We start from the raw sequence: 8,940 nt of genomic DNA on the forward strand, positions 1-8,940 counted from the left end.
AAATTCCTATAAATACAGAAACCCCCAGAAAGAAACCTAGATCGGGAGTTCCGCCGCCGTAAGCCTCTGTAGCCACCAAAAACCAATCGGGACCCTGTTCCGGCACCCTGCCGGTGGGGGGGATCCATCACCGGTGGCCATATTCGTCATCCCGGCGCTCTCCATGACGAGGAGGGGGTAGTTCACCCTCGGGGCTGAGGGTATGTACTAGTAGCTATGTGTTTGATCTCGCGCGCGTTCTTGATTCGGCACGATCTTGATGTATCACGAGCTTTGCTATTATAGTTGGATCTTATGATGTTTCTCCCCCTCTACTCTCTTGTAATGGATTGAGTTTTCCTTTGAAGTTATCTTATCGGATTGAGTCTTTAAGGATTTGAGAACACTTGATGTATGACTTGCATGTGCTTATCTGTGGTGACAATGAGATATTCACGTGATCTACTTGATGTATGTTTTGATGATCAACTTGCGGGTTCAGTGACCTTGTGAACTTATGCATATGGGTTGGCACACGTTTTCGTCTTGACTCTCCGATAGAAACTTTGGGGCACTCTTTGATGTTCTTTGTGTTGGTTGAATAGATGAATCTGAGATTGTGTGATGCATATCGTATAATCATACCCGCGGATACTTGTAGTGACATTGGAGTATCTAGGTGGCATTAGGGTTTTTGTTGATTTGTATCTTAAGGTGTTATTCTAGTACGAACTCTAGGATAGATCGAACTAAAAGAATAGCTTCATGTTATTTTACTACGGACTCTTGAATAGATCAATCAGAAAGAATAACTTTGAGGTGGTTTCATACCCTACAATAATCTCTTCGTTTCTTCTCCGCTATTAGTGACTTTGGAGTGACTCTTTGTTGCATGTTGAGGGATTGTTATATGATCTAATTATGTTATTATTGTTGAGAGAACTTGCACTAGTGAAAGTATGAACCTTAGGCCTTGTTTCAAAGCATTGCAATGTCGTTTGTGCTCACTTTTATCATTGGTTACCTTGTTGTTTTTATATTTTCAGATTACAAAAACCTATATCTACCATCCATATTGCACTTGTATCACCATCTCTTCGCCGACCTAGTGCACCTATACAATTTACCATTGTATTGGGTGCGTTGGGGACACAAGAGACTCTTTGCTATTTGGTTGCAGGGTTGCTTGAGAGAGACCATCTTCATCCTACGCCTCCCACGGATTGATAAACCTTAGGTCATCCACTTGAGGGAAATTTGCTACTGTCCTACAAACCTCTGCACTTGGTCCCAACAACATCTACAAGAAGAAGGTTGTGTAGTAGACATCACCAATGTCATTATCTACTCCTCTGTGGTGAAAGCAAAGTAGGAGTGATGGATCTGGCAAATCCTGCTTGAATAAGCACTAGGTCACGCTAGATCGAGTGGTTGTCATGGACTTTTCAGTGCTTGTCTACCATCTTGGTGAGAGAGGGAGACTAGGTGTGAAGGCCAGCCTTGGCTCTGCTTCCTGGTACTTTGCCTTGATAGATTTTTGCTTTCGTTGATGGGGGTATGCTCCCTTAATCTAGAAAAGGCCTCTGATGGGGATCCTGAGCACGAGCGATAGTGGTTCTAAAGGAGCTATGACGCCCATGATGGTTGGTCGCCTCCTCCAACAAGTTGTTGAATCCTCAAGGTGAATGGCAAAAACTTCATTCCTCCAGGACTTGATGCCAAGGAAGTTGGTCCTTGCAAACAAATGTATACATACATCTATGGAAACATTCATACTTGCAAACAAATTTAGTAAGACATACATGGATGTGTAATGTAGCCTTTGAGTCAAACATATGCATGGATTTGAATATGTCATGAACACCACACACATGACACAACAACATTACACATCCATACATATGAACATGACACATCTATTTCAACTTGACTCTTACATCCATACATTATATTGGGGGAAACATTACTAAAGTGTCACCATATAGATACATTGCAACCAACATAACATATATCTACTTATGCCACATACTCAATGATGCATTGCCATGAATGAAAGCAATGTGTTCACTCAAACACGCCTTCAAGAATGACATGATCATCACATATGTGCCAAAATAACATGACATTCAAATTTATTTGCACTTATACACACAAAACAACAATTTTATTTTTAGTTCATGACTAAAAATATTCTATCTCAAATCCAAGTCAATGGTTATATGTGGTACAAACACACATTGTTATTGATTTGAACCAAAATTATAGTAAATGAAGAGGAACAAACTGTTTGACACGAGAAAAACATCTTCTAAGGACTCCGGGGAGAAGGGAAGAAGGGAGTGTGTTTCTCTCAGACGCCGGGGAAAGAAAACTGTGTATGCGGGCGTGCCAGTGTACTATAGTACACAAAAGAAAAAGAGATACGGGAACATGTATTTCATTAATCTCACTGGATAAATAAAATTACAATATCCCAAAAAAAGGGTGCGCTCCGTGGCCTACTAGCACGGCCAAGCTGGCTGTGGCGATTGTGTGATCTCCTGGTTCCCGGGGCCTCGAAAAGCTCCCGGTTAATTACTCCCGCGGGTTGCTCCGCGGGATACCTCCGATTGAGCTGTGTGGTCGTCTTCGTCGTCTTCGCTTCGCGTTCTCCATGCATGATGATGGTGATGTGTGTGTGGGCGGCGGCAGAGCCCGTGTCCTCGTCCGTACACGCGCCGCGTGTAGCGTGGCCTTTGCGGTGGCCACGCTCGCCCTCGCCATCATGCCTCGTCGGTCTTGGCGGCGTTGGAGGAGTTGTTGTTGGAGTAGCATAGATCACGCTCGGCTCGGACTTCTCGACGACCAGTAGCTTCTCGGGGTGTACAAGGGTCTACACCCTGCGGGAGTAATTGTTGATGGAGACTGGCGTCGGTGTATGACCGTTGCGTTGCTCGCGCCAGCATGACCTGAGTGGTCGACACCTCGTCCCAGCCAGACGCCGAGTCCACGGCAGTCGGCGTAGTCAAGGCATCGTCTCACAAGATCGTAGAGGAGCGGTATTGTTGATGAAGTCGCGTCGCCCTGCAGCCGCGCCTTGTCCTCGGGCGGCGTCAACTTGCTTGGCTCCGACCTCCGAATGAGTGTGGCGCGGGTAGCAGCGACACGGGGGTAGGAGGCCATCTTCCTCGTGGCATCATGGTGTGGGACCCCGGCCTTTGCTTCGCGTCCGGGCGCCGTGCTCTACATCTTCATCTTCAAAGTGTGCAGTGAGGCGGAGTGGACAACAAGCAGAAGGTGGGGAGCTGCGTGTCTCCATCTTCGGCGACACCGAGCATGATGAAGTAGATCGGTATGCTGACCAGCATCGTCGGCGTCGTCTTCGGGTGGCAACCTTCTCGCCATCAGCCGGCTAGAAGATACGTGAATGGCTCATGCATGTGCACATGCTATATCTCTTGATTGCGCCTGTATTCCTTGCTTCATTCTTCTGTACTACAGAGCACCTGTAGTTGGCTTCAACGACAAAAAGAGGAGAGCTGGTGTAGCGATAGCTCGGATGTCGCGCCGGTCACTGTACGCGGAGATGAGCCATCCGGCCGCCTGTCTTCCCGTCTTGAACATGGGCCTTGCACGCACACGGGTACATACTAGAGGCTATTCTTCAGGTGTAGACCACGCCGCGATGTTCGGTTAGGCTCTAGTGACAACATCACCAAGGCACCATTGAGTCCGGGCATGGCGAAGGAGAGGCACGACGCCGGTGTCGAAGCGGGGTGGTGAAGGAGCTCCTCGTGATTGGCGCCGACTTGACGAAATCATTGGCAGGCGGCGTCCCGGCCGGCTCTGTGGCTTCGTACTCCATGTCACCGGCTCGATGAAGTGGGCGAAGTGTGTGTGACGGTGATCTTCGCGGCGTCGAGGTCTCGAATGGCATCTCTCCGACGTGACGAAATATTCATCATCTCGTGTAATATTGAGCATAGTGTCGTCGTCTTCTACGATACCATCACGGTGAAGTGGACTCAAGCGGTGATGGTGACCTCCGTGCCATAGACCTCCATAATGCAAGCTTGACGACATTGACCGAGGCGGCGTCTCGGCACGCTCCGTGTCATCGTCCTCCACGGTACCGTCGCGACGAAGCGGTCGCGAGTGATGATGGCGATCTCCATGGCGTTCACCTCCATGGCACCGGTTTGGCGGCGTCAGCGGTGGGCGGCGTCTCGGTGAACTCTCTGTCGACCACACCGTCCAGACAAGGTGGACGTGAGTGGTGATGGTGACTTGTGTGCCGTTGGCCTCCATAGAGCTGGCTTGGTGAAGAATCCAGTGGGGAGCACCATGACTGGCTAACCGGCATCCTCGTCGAGCAGTGATGAGTGGGGGCGGCCACCTTGGCACGGGTATGCATGGTGAAGATGAACTCTGGCGACGTGTCGTCCTCATCGAGTGGTGATGAGTGGGGTGACCACCGTGGCGTCGACCTCCAAGACACCAACCTCGATGGTGTCAGCGCCCATAGCACGGGCTTGGTGAAGATGAGCTCCAACGACACGTCGTCCTCATCGAGCGGTGATGAGTGGGGGCAACCACAGTGGCGTCGACCTCCGTGACATCGACCTCGATGGCGTCAGCGTCCATAGCGCGGGCTTGGTGAAGATGAGCTCCGGCGACGCGTCGTCCTCATCGAGCGGTGATGAGTGGGGTGGCCACCGTGGCGTCGACCTCCGTGACACCGACCTCGGTGGTGTCAGCGTCCATAGCGCGGGCTTGGTGAAGATGAGCTCTGGCAACGCGTCGTCCTCATCGAGCGGTGATGAGTGGGGTGGCCACCGTGGCGTCGACCTCCGTGACACCGACCTCGGTGGCGTCAACGTCCATAGCGCGGGCTTGGTGAAGATGAGCTCCAGCGACGCGTCGTCCTCCATGCTAAGGTTGATGACCGGTGTGTGATGAAGTGGGTGAAGGGCGTGCCGACGAACTCTCGATCTCCATCTCAAAGGGCATCCTTCCGTCAAGCTCTACGCCCTCAATGTGCATGGCACCAGCTCGACAACGTCGTTGGTGGGCGACGTCGTGGTGTGCTCCCCGTCGTCATCTTTCGCGACACCATCGTGATGAAGTGGGCGCGAGTGGTGGTGGCGATCTCCGCGCCGCCGACCTCCATGTGGCCGGCTTGACGACATCGACAGTGGGCGGCACCGTGGCATGCTCCATGTCGTCGTGTCCCGTGGCACCATCGTGTTGAAGTGGAGTGAGCGGTGATGGAGACCCCGGTGTTGTCGACCTCCATGTCATCGTTTTCCACTGCGCCGGTGGCTCTATCTCGGGCGGCGGCCCAATCCGATCAAGGCAACCTCCTCTTCGGCAGTTCAGCATCGTTTGTGTAGTTCCCCCGTATATGCATTCTATATATGGGGAGCAAGAAAAGAAGTGGTAAGTTAGATCAAAGTACTACCTTCCTGGAACGTGGGTCGAGCGTTCGTGTTGTTGCCGCCGAGGTTCCTTGCTCGCAGATGGGCGTACGCCGGCTTCCTCCTCTCCGTGTACGCCGGCGTCGATGCCTGCGTCCTTTGTCCGGCCGGCAATCCGGCGCCGCGTGAGAGAGCTTCTTGCGTCTCGCCGGGCTTCAGATCTTCTCTCTTGCTAGCCTCCGGGTGCTTCTGCGTTTCAGCGTGATGGATAAAGGAAGTGCTGCGTGGTGAATGGATGTGTGCCCCCTCATCTCTGGCCCAGCGTGAGTGTATTTATAGGCAGGAGGGGGTAGGCGCTGCGTGACGCGCAGCAGCCGTTCGGCCGTTGCCGATTTCCTTGGAAGGGATATAGACGGCAACGTGTTGATCTTGCTTCGTATGTTTATCCATCGGCTGATCTTCTTGACGCCCACTCCTGCAAAACAAGGTACAAAATTTCCTACCCAAGTGGCCGGCAGGTGGACCGATTCGATTGCCAAGCGTGTGACTCACTGACCGTCTAGAAGGCTCACCATTTCATTCTTTTTGTTGATTATACGACTATTCAAGTATGTACGCGCGCTTGCCGGCCAGCATACGGGCATTTGTACGTAGCTGTACGTGCCGGTCGTGGCGACCGCCGCGTACAGGCAAAGAGGTGCACGTTGCTGCTATACCTGGTCTTCAATGCATGCTTGTCGTACGCAGGCACTCCTTTTGCTTTTGCCATGCACCACGTATAAAGATAGGCATGCTTGCATGCATGCTCCAGTCCCTTGTATATACATATATTCTTCTTTGTATCCTGCACTTAAGAAAAATCTTCTACAATAAAAAAAAGTTGACCACGCCATCCATGATTTTTTAATACTACCAAAACTAAATAACCTCTCTTCTTTGATACAAAATCACGTCGAACAAATGCCCCCTCGTCAAGTTGAGTTCGAGCGCAGAGCGATCAAACTCGACTTGACGAAAATATGTGACCATTTAGCACGATTTCTTGCAGCCTTGGTTTAATTTTCCTTTTAAAAGTGCGGGTAGATCCTTCCGCATCTCAGGTATACGGCTAGCTCTACTGCGGCCGACTCCGTGGCCGGCGGCCGGCGTACTGATACGCGTACTTTTGCCATCCGTTGGGTTGCACCTGCAAAAGAAAGACAAAGCAGTGCATGCATTGACAGATGTATGAAATCGTTAGACGAAACGTGCATGGCCCATGCACACTCATTCGCGTGGACTTTTGAGCGATCAGCAATCCACCCATTCTGGACCAATGCTATTCCCGCCCCAGCAACCAGCGCCACTTCGGCGGACGCTTCAGCACTTGAGGCTTGGACGCATCTTGCTACCCTATACCCTCTGGGCTAGCTCCACTGCGTCATCGGCATCTGTGGAAAAGAAAAAGAAAAAGAAAAGAGAAAAATAAAATGAAGATCAAGGTGCTGCATTGTAACCGTGATAACGACGGTAGACCCTAGGGCTTTGTTGCTTGTCGTAGTGCTCGATGCCATCACAGCACACCGTTGCCCTCGAGGTGGGAGACTTCTCGTTGCGAAGACAACGTGTTGCAGACGGCGTCTGCACCATCTGCAGAAAAGATTGTTTGATCTCCATGTAGCGATGTACTAGTGCAGGTATGTTCGTCCGCACTCGCATTCATTGGGGAGCTCGTCGGGACCGTCCAACAGACGATGCCAGCCACCGAGACAGCCCTACTTCGTCTTCATTTTGTGGCGAAACAACATGCCTGGTCCTGAAAACAAAATAGCATTTACCGAACTCGTCGCGACCGCCTAGCTGCTGCGGTGCCAGCCAACTAGATCGGAGGGTTTCACAGATTCATGCTGGCCGCACTGGTGCATTACACTGCTCCCGTGATCTTCATATGACGATGTAGGTGAGGTGTCGGTAGACCATCGACAACTCTGTTTCACCATGAATGGCGTTTCACCAGGGGGAATGCCGCGACACCATCGGCCATATGGATGATCGAGGGATGATATTGCCCCCCAAACTTCATTGTTGTTGGAGACAGGGTACCGGAGTGACATCGGCACCACCCTTATGAGCTCAGGTGCCTCCTTCCTACACCCATTGTTCATGTTGGTGCAGATGATCGGTTGCCGGGATGCTGTCAGCATTAGCAGATCGATGTCGGGACATATCATCGACGTCCACAGGCGTACGAGATTGCCCCCGATGCCTGTGTTGTTGGTTGGTGTAGAGACTCGATGTCGGGTTGTCATCGGCAACGCCAAGAAGTACCTCTTCGTTGGCTGCAAAAGACGTTGGGGAAGCGCAACGACTAGAAATACCCAACAAAACAAAGCGAACAAGGAGGAAGAAAACAAAAAGGAAGGTTTGGTTGGGTTTTAAAATGTTGGCTTTCCCGTTATACACCAGCTATGGGTGTGACATCTGAGAAGGCTACCGAAGGACTTGTCATCGGGAATCGTCGAAGTACCATGACGATTACAAATCATCAACTGCTTAAGCCTCAGTGTACGTGTATGAAGACGCCATGTTTCGGGATGCTTCCGAGAGGCAACAGAAATTCATATTCTAGCCCATCATCGTGCGGAGGGGCCCCACAACTCGCCATGCCCCCTGTACATGCCTCATGAAGAAACTTGGGTATGGTAGGTTCAAGGTAGATGGTTTTGGGAGAACAGTTTGGCGATTTTTCTTCATGCCTTAACGAGGGGTGGTGAACATCTACCTTCCGCCTTCTTTCCAGTGTGTCTCTTACTGCTTGGGACAACTTGACTACTTCTGGGATTCTTGGTGATTTTTTTTTGATTGCTTCTTGGAGATTCAGGATTGTTTTTTGTGCGGATTGATTGATTGGCCGCGAACTTCATGAACTTGCTTGCACTTTTGTGGATTCTGCTTGCACTTCTTGAGGATTCTTATTCCATGACTTCTTGAAGACCCACCTTGAGAACTTGGAAGGCACCTGTTCACCTCTGTGGACTAAGAAAACCCTCTGGCATTTTATCTGGAGCTTTTTGGTGGCGTATCCCAGGGTTGTCATGTGGCTTCGCACCGAACCAACTTGCATTGAGCCAGGTAGCCACCATGAATCTTTTCCTATAGTCTCCCCTGGGATGCGAGTCTCTGCGAACATGAAGCATGACAGGAAACATGAAGGGCGTGGGGTCTCGGCGCTCAGAAGTGCCTAAGTAATCGTCTTCGCTGCCTCTGAAAGCATACGCCTGATATGTGTCATGCATTGTGGGTGTAGGAGCCGCTCTGCCTACAACTTGACACATTGTGCCACCCTCCGACAAGTCCTAGGGTAGCCGAAACTTCAATCAACAGCATGATGTGGTAGGGGAAAGCCAGTTTTTTTGTTGTTGTTGGACTGAGTCCGTTAAAACTGGGGAGACCAAAAAAATATCCACAACATGCAACGAAGAGTGCATCATGGATCTGATAGCCCACTGAAAAAGAGGTCTTCCCAAGGGAAAAAACAAAAGGCAACGGAAGAGGCAACATTTTAAGAAAAATATTTTTTAAGAAA

This window comes from Triticum dicoccoides, chromosome 7B (genome assembly GCF_002162155.2).
Source record: "Triticum dicoccoides isolate Atlit2015 ecotype Zavitan chromosome 7B, WEW_v2.0, whole genome shotgun sequence".
NCBI lineage: Eukaryota > Viridiplantae > Streptophyta > Magnoliopsida > Poales > Poaceae > Triticum > Triticum dicoccoides.